The sequence below is a fragment of the Lipotes vexillifer genome, unplaced genomic scaffold, assembly GCF_000442215.2.
Source record: "Lipotes vexillifer unplaced genomic scaffold, Lipotes_vexillifer_v1.1 scaffold388, whole genome shotgun sequence".
Taxonomy (NCBI): Eukaryota; Metazoa; Chordata; class Mammalia; order Artiodactyla; family Lipotidae; genus Lipotes; species Lipotes vexillifer.
In genome coordinates this window covers 1,272,313-1,288,293 of record NW_006773582.1, presented here as the reverse complement: position 1 = coordinate 1,288,293, position 15,981 = coordinate 1,272,313, and the positions used below count along the sequence as shown (strand labels likewise).

At 40.0% G+C, this 15,981-nt stretch overlaps 1 protein-coding gene across 1 annotated transcript in view; it reads right to left on the bottom strand.

The window, feature by feature from the left end:
- The window catches only part of LPP (LIM domain containing preferred translocation partner in lipoma), a 641,451-nt gene that overhangs the window by 507,656 nt on the left and 117,814 nt on the right, over positions 1-15,981 (bottom strand). Inside the window, exon 3 of the mRNA XM_007448432.1 lies at positions 8,772-8,835. The gene's annotated coding sequence lies outside the window, so the exon portion shown is untranslated. The remainder of the gene's footprint in view (positions 1-8,771; positions 8,836-15,981) is intronic.

Below are 15,981 nucleotides of genomic sequence, written 5' to 3'. Positions count from 1 at the left end.
TCCTGGTCTTCAGACCAAACTCTGAGAAGCAACTTGACCTGAAAAGTATCAAGATGTTAGAATCTGTAAGAGCAGGACATGCGCGCCTGTCTCACTGGGATAGGATGAGGACTGTTAATCATGTGGACAATAATACTTCTGTGTGTTGTACAGCACAATGGTATTTCACTTACCCTCACAACAGTCCTGCCAATAGGGTGTGATTTCCATTTTACAGACAACAAAACTGAGACCCAAAGAAATTAAGTAATGCATCCAAAGTCATGCAGCTAATAATGCTATAGGCTCCCAATCCAGTGTCAAGTATGAACATGAGCCGATGGAAGACAGAAAATTTAAGCAGCTATGACTGTAGGGTGCCAGTATGAAGCCTGGTTCTTGTTCTGCTGCCCCCTCTCGGGGCCTCCGTCTTCCCGTCCAAAGCTGTTGCCCCTGAAAATCTCCAAGGCCTCTTCCACGCCTAACACCGGCCTTCATTCCCAGGGCTCCCACATAGACTCACAGTGGGTCACCAGGCACTGAGATTAAATTCACACATGTGGCAGTCATTACATCTTGGCACGATCCGAATTCTAGCTGCTCACATCTGCATTTGTGCTGATCTGTGCACTGCCAGAAGTCTATCTCTGGTAAAAAATCTCACGCTCTGGGCTTCCCTGGTGGCGCAGTGGTTGAGAGTCCGCCTGCCAATGCAGGGGACGCGGGTTTGTGCCCCGGTCTGGGAAGATCCCACATGCCGAGGAGCGGTTGGGCCCGTGAGCCGTGGCCGCTGAGCCTGCGCGTCCGGAGCCTGTGCTCCGCAACGGGAGAGGCCACAACAGTGAGAGGCCCGCGTTACCGCAAAAAAAAAAAAAAAATCTCACGCTCAATATAACAGGGAGAAAACAACCAATGGATTCCCCAAAGCATCAAAATTCCAATTCAGTTGATAACTTGCAGTATGGTCAGGGCTCTATGACCCTAATCACTCTGCCTCCTCCTGCACTCACTTACAAAAATGGAGAGTCTGAGACCACTAACCTGATAGAAGTTTGAAAGAAGAGGAAAAACATGAGTTATTTATAATGCAGTTTATACAACTGCCCAGCTTTTCTTATTCTGCCTTAAAGTACCAGAAGGGCATTTAATTAATGAATTATCATATAAATGATTCAGGATATGTGATCTTGTCCCTCTCTGAACTCCCAGAGCACACATTCACTGTACTCTTCAGGGGACCACTGGCCATTTTCTACCAGGAATTTCTATCGTTTATAGAATTGTTTCATTGTCCCTATTCACATTCAGTGTTATCTCTGGAGGTATTCACATATTTTCAAGCAGATCTGGATTTGAATCCAAACTTTGCTATTCATTTGCTGTATGACGTTAGGCAAATTACTCCACCTCTCTGAGCTCAGTTTCCACATATGAAAAGTGGGAAAAAAAGAATTTTCTATTTTATGAGATTAAATGAAATGATGTATTAAAATGGATAGCACTTAACAGATTCTGGGTTAAAAGTACATTTGAGTGAGTGAGTGAGTGAATAAATGAATAAAGCAAGCAGAATAAGAGTTTCAATATTAAAACATTGCTCAACAGTCTGAAACATAAATGTCCAGAGTCACACTCATAAATGAGTCTGACACTCAGAGCAAAACAATAGGTGAATTGTGGGAGAAATCCAACAGCAAAGGAAATGTGTTACCCAAATGTCATCTCAAACTTCGCACGTTGAAAAAAGTATTTCGCTTAACCTAGAACCTATGTATGGCCTTCAGAAGGTTTACAAACCTCCTGAAATTGTAGACAACATTCTATGCAGATGTGCATTTTCTAACTAGTTCATAGATTCATCTGAGTTTCCAAATATTCCCTAATCCTCTCCCCTACCACTACACACACACACAGAGAGGGACGAATTAATAACTACTGCCTTAGGCAAGTCCCTTGACAGAAAGGGATCTGCCAACTGAGAGAGAAAAATTTCACTTAATAAAACAAGGCTGAAAGATACAAGCATGCGGTTTAGAAAGTACAGACGGTGGAAGTTTTAATGATAAGCGCTCCAATCCAGAGAAAAGAGCTCTGAATCTAAGACTCAGCTTGGCTGCAAACTTGCTACAGGACCTTAGGCAAATCAGAGACTCAGGAAAACCAGGATTTGGGGAACCTTTGACATCCAATCTATTTCACCCTCCTCCTCCTCCTTGCATCTCATAGATGGAAAAACTAAGGTTCAGAGGAAGGTAATGCCTTCACCAAAGTCATAGCAAATAAAGTAGAGCCAGGATTTGAACCTCAGACCCAGTAAAATGATTTCCACTCAGTGTGTCATTATTATGAAGTACAAGGTAAGTGTTTAGACCTAGTGGCCTCTAAGTTATCTTCCAACTGATAGATAATTACTACTCTCTTCTCTGGACCTGGAAATCTCATGAAAACATTAGTTTGGTTTTGGCAAAGATCATTCTAGCTTCTTCTCAGCCCCAGCCCAGTCCCACAAGAACAAGGCAGAGAGAAAATCTGAAAGAATGAGAGATGCTGCTATTAATCTTCTGTAGCACAGAGACTGGGAACTGCAGGCCTTGAACTAGATTTCACTGTGTTGGCTATTACTCACCTGTCCTCCTGCGTATTAATCCTGCGTCTGTCTTCTCTTTATTAATGTTCCCAACTATGCACAGTACACAGCCAGCTAGGAACTCATCCTTAGCTTCCTATAATTCATTGGATCAGAAAAGGGCAGGAGGAAACAGTGTGATGTCAGGGTCAAGTAATCTCTTACAGGAAGAACTGCAAGGGAATCCACAGCCTCTTAATAAACACAGAGAGCGGAGGCCAGCCAGAATCCTCTATTCCATGCTTCACGGAATGAACGAATAAGTCTGGCATCCACTTATGTTTCAAGGGCATCTCACATCCCTGCGTTAACAATAGGATTGGTTTTGCCTGAAAGATAATGTCCCTTTAAATGGTGGGAAGAGAAAGGATACTTCACATACAGAGATTCCGCTCCTAAAACAGAGGTACAACTATGGAGTCAGAAGAAAGAGTTCTAGCCTAGGATCTACCACGAAAAGCTTAGACAAGTCATATTCCCTCCCTGACCCCAAAATCTCCATCTCTGAGATTTGGCTAGATGGGTCCTTAAAGTTCCCTCTGCCTTTGACATTCTGACCTCTCCTTACAGGTCACTGACTCAACCCTGGAAAAGTCAAACAACAGAAGAGGAACCTCTCTATATTGCTAGTGAAGTTTACCAGAGCCTCAAAGCTGAGACCCAGATTATCAAGCAGAGAAACACGAAGGAAGACAGATTTTTATTTTTTCCTTTCTAACCAGAAACTGAATGTTGCTGGGGGTAGGGAACAAGCAATGCATAAATGCCCAATCACAGTGTATATATAATTCAAATCACTAACTGCCCTTCAGGTATGTACAAGAATCAAAAGCTAAAAAGAACAACTATTTTCACACACTGAACTCTCCTATGACTTTGGAAAAGTGGCAGCAGGAGGAAGAAAGAATTGACCAAGAAATAAAATCATAGATATTGGGACATTTGACTAGAAATAATGCCATAAGCACGTGGTCCAACTCTACCTGTTGTTAGATACTGAAATGGACCCCAAAGAGGGAAAATGACTTGTCCAAGGTGACACAGCCAGAGCTGGGAGTAGAATTAGATTCTCATGACTCCCGGTTCATAGAACATAACCCATAACACATTACTTCACTCCTGCAAGCGATGAGATTCAATCCGGGTAACTAAGAAAATAATTTCAAATATTTTGAAATAACAATAACTCATAACTCAATAACAATAACTCTACCTCAAATAACAATAACTGATTTATTGGATTTAAGGCAGACTAGGGCTCTTTCTGTCAAATTACAATCAACAATTCACTGTAGCAATATAGACAAGTCCATGAGAATTAACTGTGCATTATTCATCCTTGCTAATGAATCACCCTGTGGAAAACAGGGATAATCAACAGTCTACCAAAGGCCAGAAGCCTGTTCTTGCTCAAGTACAGATCTTCCCTGTTTAAGAACATCAGGTATCAGCTCTAAATAGTAAACAGGGGATACAGTTTCAGATTCCATGGAGTACAGCTTTAAATAGATTCGGTTTGGAAATGGGACATGGAACACACCACAGTCAGTGGATCAATGTTGAAAGCTGAGAAACACAATGATTACACTAATCAAGTGGGTACCTGTTGACACATCTACTGTCAAGTCTAATTATTTATTTAAACTGTTATTCTTTCTTCATTACTGCCACTGACACCAATTATTACCACAAGATTATTTTAAATTTCTTGTAGCATGCCCCCAGAATATTTACTTCTCTACCTTCCAAAGGCTATGTGAGAAGATTTTATCCTTTTTTCCCCACCAAATCTACTTCCAAAATAAAAAAAGTAGATGAATAGATGAATGGATAGATGGATGGAAGGAGTGATAGAGAGATAGACAGAGGGACAGATGAAATTCCTCTTTCTCAAGAGCAATTTTTCATAAGCTTTCCAGCCTTGCTTAAACTCTTCTTTGTAGCTTCAAGATGGGTTTCAGTGAAGAAGTGGGGGCCAGAGTTAACCACTTTTCAAAATTTATTTTATTAATATTTAACAACTGGCATTTGGAGGAAAGTTAATATAATAACTGCAGTTTCTAAGTGAACAAATAGATCTCTGCCTAACAGAGCCATCAGAAATTATGGTATCACATGTCTACAGTACATTCTTCTCTGATGTGTTTATCCCTGAAAATACACGAAGTACACAGGAAAGGATTTTTTTGCAGAGGTGTTTTATGGACTAGAGAGGGACAAAAAGATGGGCAGGAGTCACTCCTGTATTTTTGGCTACCCTCTTTTTTTTTTTTAGTAAACCTCTCTTTTGTAGAAACGAGCATAAAGCCTAAACAACACAAGTGGCTTCTAGGTCTGATCTGCTCATAGAAGAGTTTCACAGTCCATATGTGCCCCCTCACCAGCCTTCTTTGCACATGACCTCTTCTTATTCCATGTGTATGATGAATATCAGCTTTGAAAACCGTATTAATGTAACACCAAAATTTCCACTCATTTCTAAATTGCCTACTCCTGCAAATATGGGTCAGTACCAACAAACCTCAATTTTTTCAAAGGTCTGTGTAATTAAAATTATGTTTAAACTACTATATATAAAATTGATAATTAATAAGGACCTACTGCATAGGAATTCCCTACTGCAGGGAACTCTACTCAGTACTCTGTAATGGCCTATATGGTAAAAGAATCTAAAAAAGAGTGGATGTATGTATATGTATAACTAATTCACTTTGCTGTACACCTGAAACTAACACAACATTGTAAATCAACTGTACTCCAATAAAAATTTTTTTAAAATTATGTTTGGGCTTCTCTGGTGGCGCAGTGGTTGAGAGTCTGCCTGCCAATGCAGGGGACGCGGGTTCGTGCCCCGGTCCGGGAGGATCCCACGCGCCGCGGAGCGGCTGGGCCCGTGAGCCGTGGCTGATGAGCCAGCACGTCCGGAGCCTAAAAAAAAAAAAAAAAAAAAAAAAAAATTATGTTTAAGATCATGGAAAGAGGGACTTCCCTGGTGGTCCAGTGGCTATGACTCCAAACTCCCAATGCAGGGGGCCTAGGTTCGAGCCCTGGTCAGGGAACTAGATCCCTTCTTAGTTGTGCATGCCACAACTAAGAAGCCCGCATGTGGCAACTAAGAGATCCCACGTACCGCAACTAAGACCTGGCACAGCCTAAATAAATAAATAAATATTAAAAAAAAAAAAAGATCATGGAAAGAACATACCTAAGGGATAATCAAAATATTCATCAGAACAAATGTTTACAGTACTTGAAATGCTGATAACAAATCTTCCACAAAGTTGCTATTCTATAGGGCCTGCAGTTAGGATCACCATAGTGACTACTCCACCTCCTTTTGGCTAAGACTTCTAGAAGATTATAGAGAGCATAAAGGAGCTAGCTGCGAAGTACAGATATCAGATGGTTATCTGCAGAGGAAAACTCACATTTTCCAAATTTTAAAACTTTTTATGCTTCCTTAAACACATAAACGTTATGCTTCCTTATTTGTCTTTTTAAACTTGTCGCCGTTTTCTTTTTCTTTTTTTTTTAACATACTTATTGGAGTTTAATTGCTTTACAATGGTGTGTTAGTTTCTGCTTTATAACAAAGTGAATTAGCTATACATATACATATATCCCCATATCTCCTCCCTCTGGCATCTCCCTCCCACCCACCCTATCCCACCCCTCTAGGTGGTCACAAAGCACCGAGCTGATCTCCCTGTGCTATGCGGCTGCTTCCCACTAGCTGTCTAGTTTACCTTTGGTAGTGCACACGTGTCCATGCCACTCTCTCACTTTGTCCCAGCTTACCCTTCCCCATCCCCGTGTCCTTAAGTCCATTCTCTACATTTGTGTCTTTATTGCTGTCCTGCACCTAGGTTTTTCAGAACCTTTTTTTTTTTTTGATTCCATATGTATGTGTTAGCATACAGTATTTGTTTTTCTCTTTCTGACTCACTTCACTCTGTATGACAGACTCTAGGTCCATCCACTTCACTACAAATAACTCAATTTCGTTTCTTTTTATGGCTGAGTAATATTCCATTGTATATATGTGCCACCTCTTCTTTATCCATTCATCTGTCGATGGACACTTAGGTTGCTTCCATGTCCTGGGTATTGTAAATAGAGCTGCAATGAACAATGTGGTGCATGACTCTTTTTGAATTATGGTTTTCTCAGGGTACATGCCCAGTGGTGGGATTGCTGGGTTGTACGGTAGTTCTATTTTTAGTTTTTTGAGGAACCTCCATACTGTTCTCCATAGTGGCTGTATCAATCTACATTCCCAACAACAGTGCAAGAGGGTTCCCTTTTCTTCACACCCTCTCCAGCATTTATTGTTTGTAGATTTTTTGATGATGGCCATTCTGACATGTGTGAGGTGATACCGCATTGTAGTTTTGATTTCTCTAATAATTAGTGATGTTGAGCATCCTTTCATGTGTTTGTTGGCAATCTGTATATCTTCTGTGGAGAAATGCCTTTTTAGGTCTTCTGCCCATTTTTGGATTGGGTTGTTTGTTTTTCTAATACTGAGCTGCATGAGCTGCTTGTAAATTTTGGAGATTAATGTTTTGTCAGTTGTTTCATTTGCAAATATTTTCTCCCATTCTGAGAGTTGTCTTTTCGTCTTGTTTATGGTTTCCTTTGCTGTGCAAAAGCTTTTAAGTTTCATCAGGTCCCATTTGTTTATTTTTGTTTTTATTTCCATTTCTCTAGGAGGTGGGTCAAAAAGGATCTTGCTTTGATGTATGTCATAGAGTGTTCTGCCTATGTTTTCCTCTAAGAGTTTGATAGTGTCTGGCCTTACATTTAGGTCTTTAATCCATTTGGAGTTTATTTTTGTGTATGGTGTTAGGGAGTGTTCAAATTTCATTCTTTTCCATGTAGCTGTCCAGTTTTCCCAGCACCACTTACTGAAGAGGCTGTCTTTTCTCCATTGTATATTCTTGCCTCTTTTACCAAAAATAAGGTGACCATATGTGCATGGGTTTATATTTGGGCTTTCTACCCTGTTCCATTGATCTATATTTGTTTTTGTGCCAGTACCATACTGTCTTGATTACTGTACCTTTGTAGTATAGTCTGAAGTCAGGGAGCCTGATTCCTCCAGCTCCGTTTTTCTTTCTCAAGATTGCCTTGGCTATTCCGGGTCTTTGTTAAACTGGTCACTGTTTTCCTGACAAACTCAAGAAGAATGAATTCTTCTGCCAAAGTCCCAACTCCTTCACACTGGTTCCCCAGGAGAGTGGAATGAAGACACTATAGGCCCTGGGTTTCGAAAGACTCTAACTCATGTCCTGTATTCTTAAGATTTTTTTTGTTGTAGCCTTAGATTATGTCCTTTTGAGATGTGTTTTGGGCAGTTAAGAGGCAGTGACAGACACAACGAGTAAAGTTTGGCCCCTTCAGAGCCAGGTAACACTGGTAACTTAGTGTAGTGAAAAATGCACTCAATCGACAGCCAGGAAACTGAAGAGAAAGCCCTGCTGCTATATACTCACTGGGGATACAAGAAGGCACTAGATAAGAACATCCTAGGTAGAGAACAAACATATGGTTACCAAGGGGGAAGGGGGCGGGGGAGACTATGATACTATTATACATAGTATCAATAGTGTACATATGTCAATCCCAATCCCAATTGGAAGACTGGGATTGACATATATACACTACTGACACTATGTATAAAATAGATAACTAATGAGAACCTACTGTATAGCACGGGGGAACTCTACCCAATGCTCTGCGGTGACCTAAATGGGAAAGAAATCCAGAAAAGAGAGGATATATGTATATGTATAGCTGATTCACCTTGCTGCACAGCTGAAACTAACACAACATTGTAAAGCAACTATACTCCAATAATAAGTAATTAATTAAAAAAAAAAAAAGGCCATCCTAGGACATGGCATACTATGGACACTTAAATACTTCCAAGTTGCCCAGACTTTTGTGCTTTTGATTTGAACCTTAAAAAGCTAGGAATTGAAAGAGAAATCAAATCAAGAAGACATAAAAGGGGCAAAGTTCACTGCCTTGGCCATTTTTCAGGTTTTGATGCTCATGAAATACCTTACTATTTCTTCTGTTGGGAGTGAAATCTACCTTAAACTTTACTGGCTAAGATGCCTATCAGCATTTCATAGACATGATGATGCCAAGCCTCTCTTACCTTGGACAGCTAGCTCTTGGAATGATCAGTGGACACAAGGTTCAGCACACTGCAACGCTAGTGTCTGTAAATGAAACAGGTAGAGGTCACTCTTAGGTTCCAAGCTCTATTTATTCGTCAACAATCATAAACTCTTCTATCTATACCACAGTTTCTTGTTTGCAAAACACTTTCACATTCATTATCTCATTTCACCCCATGACAACCTGGTGAAGAAGCAGGAAGAGATTATTCTACCCACTTCTTAGGTGAGGAAACAGAAGCTCACAGAGTGAAAAGGAGGATGAGAAGGGAACTAACATCTCTCTCTTGATTAACTTCACAAACGTCATGGGAAATGGGTATTATTGTCTTGATTTTACAGATGTGAAAACTGAAGTTCAGAAAAAGTAGGTAACTTGTCCAAGGCTACATAGTACAGTACATGGCAGAGTGAGAGTCTGGACCCTCTGAGCTCTGCCTGTTCGTCCAGTGGGCTTTCCTTTATACCTAGGATATTAGGTGGGAAAACACAAGGACAGACAACTCACTGACTAGATCCACTAGACTTAGTGGAAGAGGGAATAATGAAATAAAACCAGCTATTTGACTGATGTGAAGAAGCAGCAAAAACACATGGGATTTAGAGCCAGTCAGACCTGTCTTCCTCTTACCAACGGTCTTAGGCAAGTTACTCAAGCCCCAAATGTCAATTTCCTTACACGGAAATGTGGCATATAATACCTACTGCATAGCCGAAGATGAGTTAAACTTCTTGTGGAAGATTCCCCTTCATTATTTCATATTTATAGGCATGGACAGCGGTGGTATAAAAAATGGTAACATTTCTCCCTATGAGCCCACACTTATATGATCAAAGAATGATGTTCGAAGCACACAAGGCTAGAGGATGTATCTCTGGGTTGGGTATTTCCTTGATTTGTGACCCTCGTTTTAAAATACCACAATATTTATCTATATCAATCTTAACATGGCCTCACCTAACAGCAGCACAAAGAACTTTTCTTCCAAATGACAAAACCTCAAAAGTTAAGAATCATGTATCCCCTCAACCCCAAAAAGCAAAATAAACTGCTTTAGGTGAATGGCCTGAAGGTTTATCACAGATCGTTCTAAAGTTTGGGCCTGTATCGTGCTTTAGGTTCAGAGAGATGGAGCTTCCAACAGGAGTGCAAGAACAAGGGGATTTGTTTTAACATAAGGATAGATTTACTGAGAAGTAAAGACCTCTGACAAGTTTTATGAATATATCCCATTTTCATACAGGGCTCAAATCAGATGATATGAATAGAGCATGGCTGATAGGATACTCTGCAAGAAACTCTTATCATATGCCACCAATATCAAAACGTTAATCATCTTTAACATTATGCTTTATAGTTTGAAAAATATTTCATGACCATGTTTTCTCAAATCATCCTCGACATAACCCCAATGAAACCTTACTACCCCAATTCCACCAATCAGGAAACCAAACTTCAAAAATCACATGGTTAACATGGAACACATAAAAGTTTAACCTTGTATCTTGATCCCCAAACAAGTAAGGACTCTTCTACTACACGATGCAGCCTTCCATTTGGGGGTGCTCTATTTGGAGGGAAAGGTTAAAGGAGTATATACCCAATAAGAGTCCATTGTCAAGGCACCAAAGCACATTTAGTATTGAGTCCTGCTTCACTGGCAAGTGAAAGGAGAGAGACTTTTCACATCTGTGGTCTAACCAGAAGGTGACACATTACTAAGCTGAGGCAAAAGAGTGTTCGTTGCAGGGTTACCAGGAACACTTTCTCAGCTCTCCCCAGTGAAGTTTCAGAGATGCGACATCCTTGGGCAAGCTACTGAAACACAAGCCACAGAAACAACAGAAGGCTGTACCACTGAATTTTCGTAAAGGGGTCTCCATCACTAAGTTTCATCTCACGCCGCAGAAAAGCTGAAACCTTCTAGCTAAGAAGTTCACCGTCCTCTTCTCACACGGTTTGAGTGGCACGTGTCCTCAGTAACTCGAGTATTTCCCAATGCAGTGGAGTTCTCCTCTAGACCCATAAAGACATCTGGGACAAGTGACAAATCCCACTCTAGCGTCTTGGTAATAAAGTCAGTTATCCTTGGCTGCCTCTGTAGATTTTATGACTGCTGGCCCAGAACCTGGCAGGTCTGCATCCTCTATCAAATCACCCACCCTCTCCCGAGAAAACTGTTCTCATCTCCAGAAGCAATTTCAACCAAAAATAAAGAAATCAGGATGATCAACCTCTAACTTACAAAATTTCAACTTATTAATTAGAATCAGTGCAAAAGCAAGACTCACCAAACCTAGCTGGGACTAGTATAAAATAATTCATCATTTCTACTGTATTTGGGGGAAAATAGGAGAGAACAATGGAGCCAAAGGAAGAGAGAGAGAGAGAGAGAGAGAGAGAGAAGAAAGAAAAATGATGGGGAATAAGGAAAAAAGAAGAGAGGAATGGGAGGACATGAGAAATGAAGAGAGCAGAGAGACCTGTTTCGACAGGTTTTTCACAAACCATGGTAACCTCTGGATTGACCACTGCGCCCCAGAACATTTTTTAGGCAACATAACTCTAGATGATGATCCTGACATTACGAACAAAAATTCCAACCAAATGGCATGAGAATCACTAAGGTCAATGTATAGATGCCCCTTAATACCTGATACTTTACAAGTGCTATAGTACAAATGAGCAGTTGACAGAGGCTTGTAAAAACTTCCTCTAAGCCAATAAACAAGTAAGTCTTCAGTCTTGTGGTCCCATATTTTCTTTCTGAACAAGGGGGGTTATCTTAAAAAGAACACTGGAATGGGGACTGAGGACCGGGGTTCTGGTTTTAGCACTACAATTCCCAAGTCTTTTAAATCAGAAGTTGTATTAAATATACATTTTTCTACTTCTCTTTCCATGAGTCTTGACCACGGTTGTCCCTAAACCACTGTGAAAAGGCCAAGAATTATTTTGTCTAGACTTTGTGCATTTTGGTAAGTTTTATGGACTGGTAAAGGTGGTGGTGAGAGGATTACTTATAAATTAAACAATGTCATAATCTTAAACATGATTATTAGGAAGTCTGACCCCAAAAGCAATTGAAATGTGAGATTAGGCCAAAGGCTTTAGATGACAGACATGGAATGTCCTTCATTCCCATCATCAAATCCCGTATGAAGAACATTTTTAAATGCACGCTCACCTGATACCCTACGACATTTATCAAGAATACAACGTACTCCATGGCTTATGAACAATTTGGTTGTCTCATTAAAGTAATGTTTGCCAGTATTTAATTGCTTCCCTCCCTGATTTTAATTTCCTCACCTGTCAGCATCTATCAAAGGCACTGAGATCTTCTGACATCCTGGCTGATTGTGTTGAAATTAATCAGATTTTTAGAAAGTAAATTGCATGGCCTGAAGGTGATGCTCACCTTCTTCATGTGATAGTTACAAGGGTTCTATCAATGGAACTTATAATCTAGAAATTAAATCGGAGGCTTTAGGAATGCTAAGCAGAAATATAAGTAGCTCACCAATTTCCAGCACTGGACTTCAGAAGATCGGTACTTTAAAAACTTCAATCAACAAGTGTTTACTGAACATACAGCACTTGCCAGCAGTCACTATTGGGTAAACAGAAGAAAGTAAGACAAAGCTACCTCAGAAAGTTTAAGAAACAAGTGAAAATTCTTTAATTAAGTTGAATTGACCTTGACAAAGTAGCCAACAATCTGGTCACTCAAAAGATACATTTTGTATTTTCAACTGTGATCAGTTATATATATTGTGTTTTCACATGGATTAATGATTTTATTCTTCACCTCAAGCCAATGAGGTGACATTGGTGTTACTGTTAGTATTAGTAGCAATATTTGACAAGTGACAAATGTGAGGCACAGAGTAGAGAAGGGACTCTTTCTTAGATACCGGGTTATGGGCAGAGCTGGTCTGTGATCTAAATAAAATCAGACAATACAGTATGATCACTTAGAAATAAAGAGAGAAAAACTTATTTGTAAATCCTCCATACACAAGTATTCAGTGCTAATTCTTGTGCTAATATCTATCTGTAACAATGCTTAAGATACTCACTAAGGAAACCCACAGGCACTAACCTGTTCTATAAGAACAGGCGAGATGAGATGATGGATGGGGAAAGACTCTGTAATATGTCCTACCATCATGAGACTATTTTTATGTATTTATGTTATTATTCTTACTTTGGAATACAGAAATATGAATTCATGCAGTAATTAGGTCCCAGACACTGGTTCTAAGGCCCCTAAACTAACCAGAAAAAAGGCAAATGTTGCATGTATGCAATTCTGGGCAGCAGGGGTGGGGAAGTCAATGGTAACACATAGAATTTAGAAGTTGGCTTTATAACCAAACATAACTAAGCCCTAGTATATGGGTCTTATCTTTCCAGTGGACTCTAAGCCCCTACTCAGCCTTTAAGCGTATCTGCTGCTATGAAGCTCTTCCTGACCCAAAGGGATTTGGTGAAGAAGTCTCTCCAAAGACGACCATAATGCCTAGTTTCATATCTAGATCACTAAAATTACCACACTGTTTTATAACTTTTCCTTGATTCTATGTCTTGAAGGAGAAACCTTGTCCAATTCAATTTCCTGAAGCCCAACCCCAAATCCAGAATCTGGTCCTTAGCAGGTACTCAGGAAAATGTTTACTGAATGACTGCATGAACAAACGATAAAAGTGTTCTATGTAATTCCTATAGCATTTAGATCAACACATGTCATATAACAAGCGCTCAGTAAATGTCAGTTGAATTGAAATTAACTGAACAGTTAATTTTAAAAGAAGATTGTTCAACTAAATGATTCTAAAAGCTACTAAGTGAGTGGTTCAGTGAAAAGTTAAGGAACCTGCAGTGGCCCAGCCATCATTAACCCAGTAGAGGAGTGAAGAAATGTTCTTCACTGGAAGAATAATAAAGGCTGAACATATGAACAGAAATGTAGGCAGGAGTTGAGAAAATTCATGTAGAGGAAAACAATACTTGTCAAGAAAACCATGTTAAATGATATAAAATTTAAAAATAGAGGGGGAAAATAATCTAGAGATAATGGAAATTTATTTTAAAATTATAGGTATAAATAAAATCCAAACAAGGAACAATGGAAAAAGAAAGAGGAGAGAGATTCTCTTGAAATAATGAATACTAAAAATCAGGTCATATGTGAAAACTGGGTCATTGGGGGGGGGGGGGGGGAATCAAAAACAGAACGGTACATGTGTGTGTGTGTGTGTGTGTGTGTGTACACACATATATATATACAAATCTATAAAACTATATATATATAAAGCTGAATCACTGTGCTGTACACCTGAAACTAATAGGATATTGTAAATCAACTCTCCTTCAATAAAAAAATTCAAGATTTTTTTAAAAATTGATCAAGTCAAAAGTAATATCTATTACATGCTATGTTTCTGTAACTGAGCTAAGCCCTTCACATATTTTAATCCTTAAATATATTCCTGTAAGTCGTTATATTTCCCTCTTGCATCTGAGTAAAGGAATGCTTAGAAACAGTAAGTAATCTGATCAAGTTCACACACCTAGTAAGTTATGGTACTAGAATTCATATCCCAGCTTTTAGGCCCCCAAACTCATACTGTTCTCAGTATAATAACAAAGAAAAGAAGTCAGTTTGAAAGGGGCATTTCCAGTTGGATGGCAAGATGGAACTCTAGAAAGTGGTATGAAATAGGGAAGGCATAAAGGATATGAGCATCCTGGGACATAAGTAGCAAGAAAAAGACTGAAGGAGGAATGAAGATGGTTGGGGAATCGAAGCTATCTTGAGGTATCTGGGGATGTGTCCTGTATCAGCCATATTATACTTTTGAATAATCTGCAATGCTGGAACTACTAGGGTTTGAAATGATAGAAAATCCAGTTTCAGAGGGATGCAAAGGAGAACATTACACATGAAGCTGTCCGGCAGCAGAACCAACTGCTCCCAAGGAATTCGAAGTGTTCAAGTCAAGGCTAAGTGGCCACATCTGCCAGGAAAGGAATGCATGACATTTGGTGGGAGGGACTCGACATGAGAAGGGGGGCCAGTGCAGCTCTGTGTTTCAGAGATTTAGCTGGCCAATATTGAGACATAAACAACAGCTCAGGGCTTCCCTGGTGGCGCAGTGGTTGAGAGTCCGCCTGTCGATGCAGGGGACGCGGGTTCGTGCCCCGGTCCGGGAGGATCCCACATGCCGCGGAGCGGCTGGGCCCGTGAGCCATGGCCGCTGAGCCTGCGCGTCCGGAGCCTGTTGCTCCGCAACGGGAGAGGCCACAACAGTGAGAGGCCCGCGTACCCCAAAAAAAAAAAAAAAAAAAAAAAAAAAAATCTGAAGAATGCCCTTTGAAGAAGAGATTAAAATAACATCCACTCAACACATCCATGGAGCTCCTATGATGCACCAAGCATAGGACAGACCCAAGCTCCAGAAGTTCCGACAAGACAGCAGAAAACATTGTGAAGAGTTAGAACTATTGCTAGGCAATTTTTGAGTCTAATAAATGGCTGGGAAAAACCATAACTAGAAGTCTAAAAAAGAAAGAAAAAAGACTTAATGGTTTGCAGGTAACTAAGGACCGGAAACATCGGTTTTGGGGAAAGAAAAGGAAGTTACCAAAGGCCTAGGTTTAGGGAAGAGTTGATTCACAGGGGTGACCAAAGGCCAAATCTGATCACATTTTGGGGTAATGAAAACAGACATGGGGGAGGAATCAGAAAGTTAGAAAACAAAGTTTAGCTCACAAAGTTCACAGGTAAGGGAAAGCAATCAATGTTGGATGAGAAATAGGAAAAAATGACATCTTGCAAAAGAACATCCAACTTATTTGAAAATGAGAGAACAATACATTTGAGGGTCTGCAAACCTACTTTTACGGCTTGCCAGACATACTCATTTTCATACACTGCAACTGCTTTCAACCCCCAACCTCCCTCAAAACTACTCTAAAACAGGAGGAAGGTATTAAAGAGAAAATGCAATGCCTAGGTCTGGTTCTACTGCCTCTCTCAGCACCCTTCATTACAATTTCAAAATCTGACTAATTTTTATTGAAGACATCACATAAAACATTAACATAAGCAAAAGCAAAATTAAGAGTCATTTTTATTGGACAACCTCCCTCCTTCAGGGAAGCGGAGAGAGAGAGGGAAA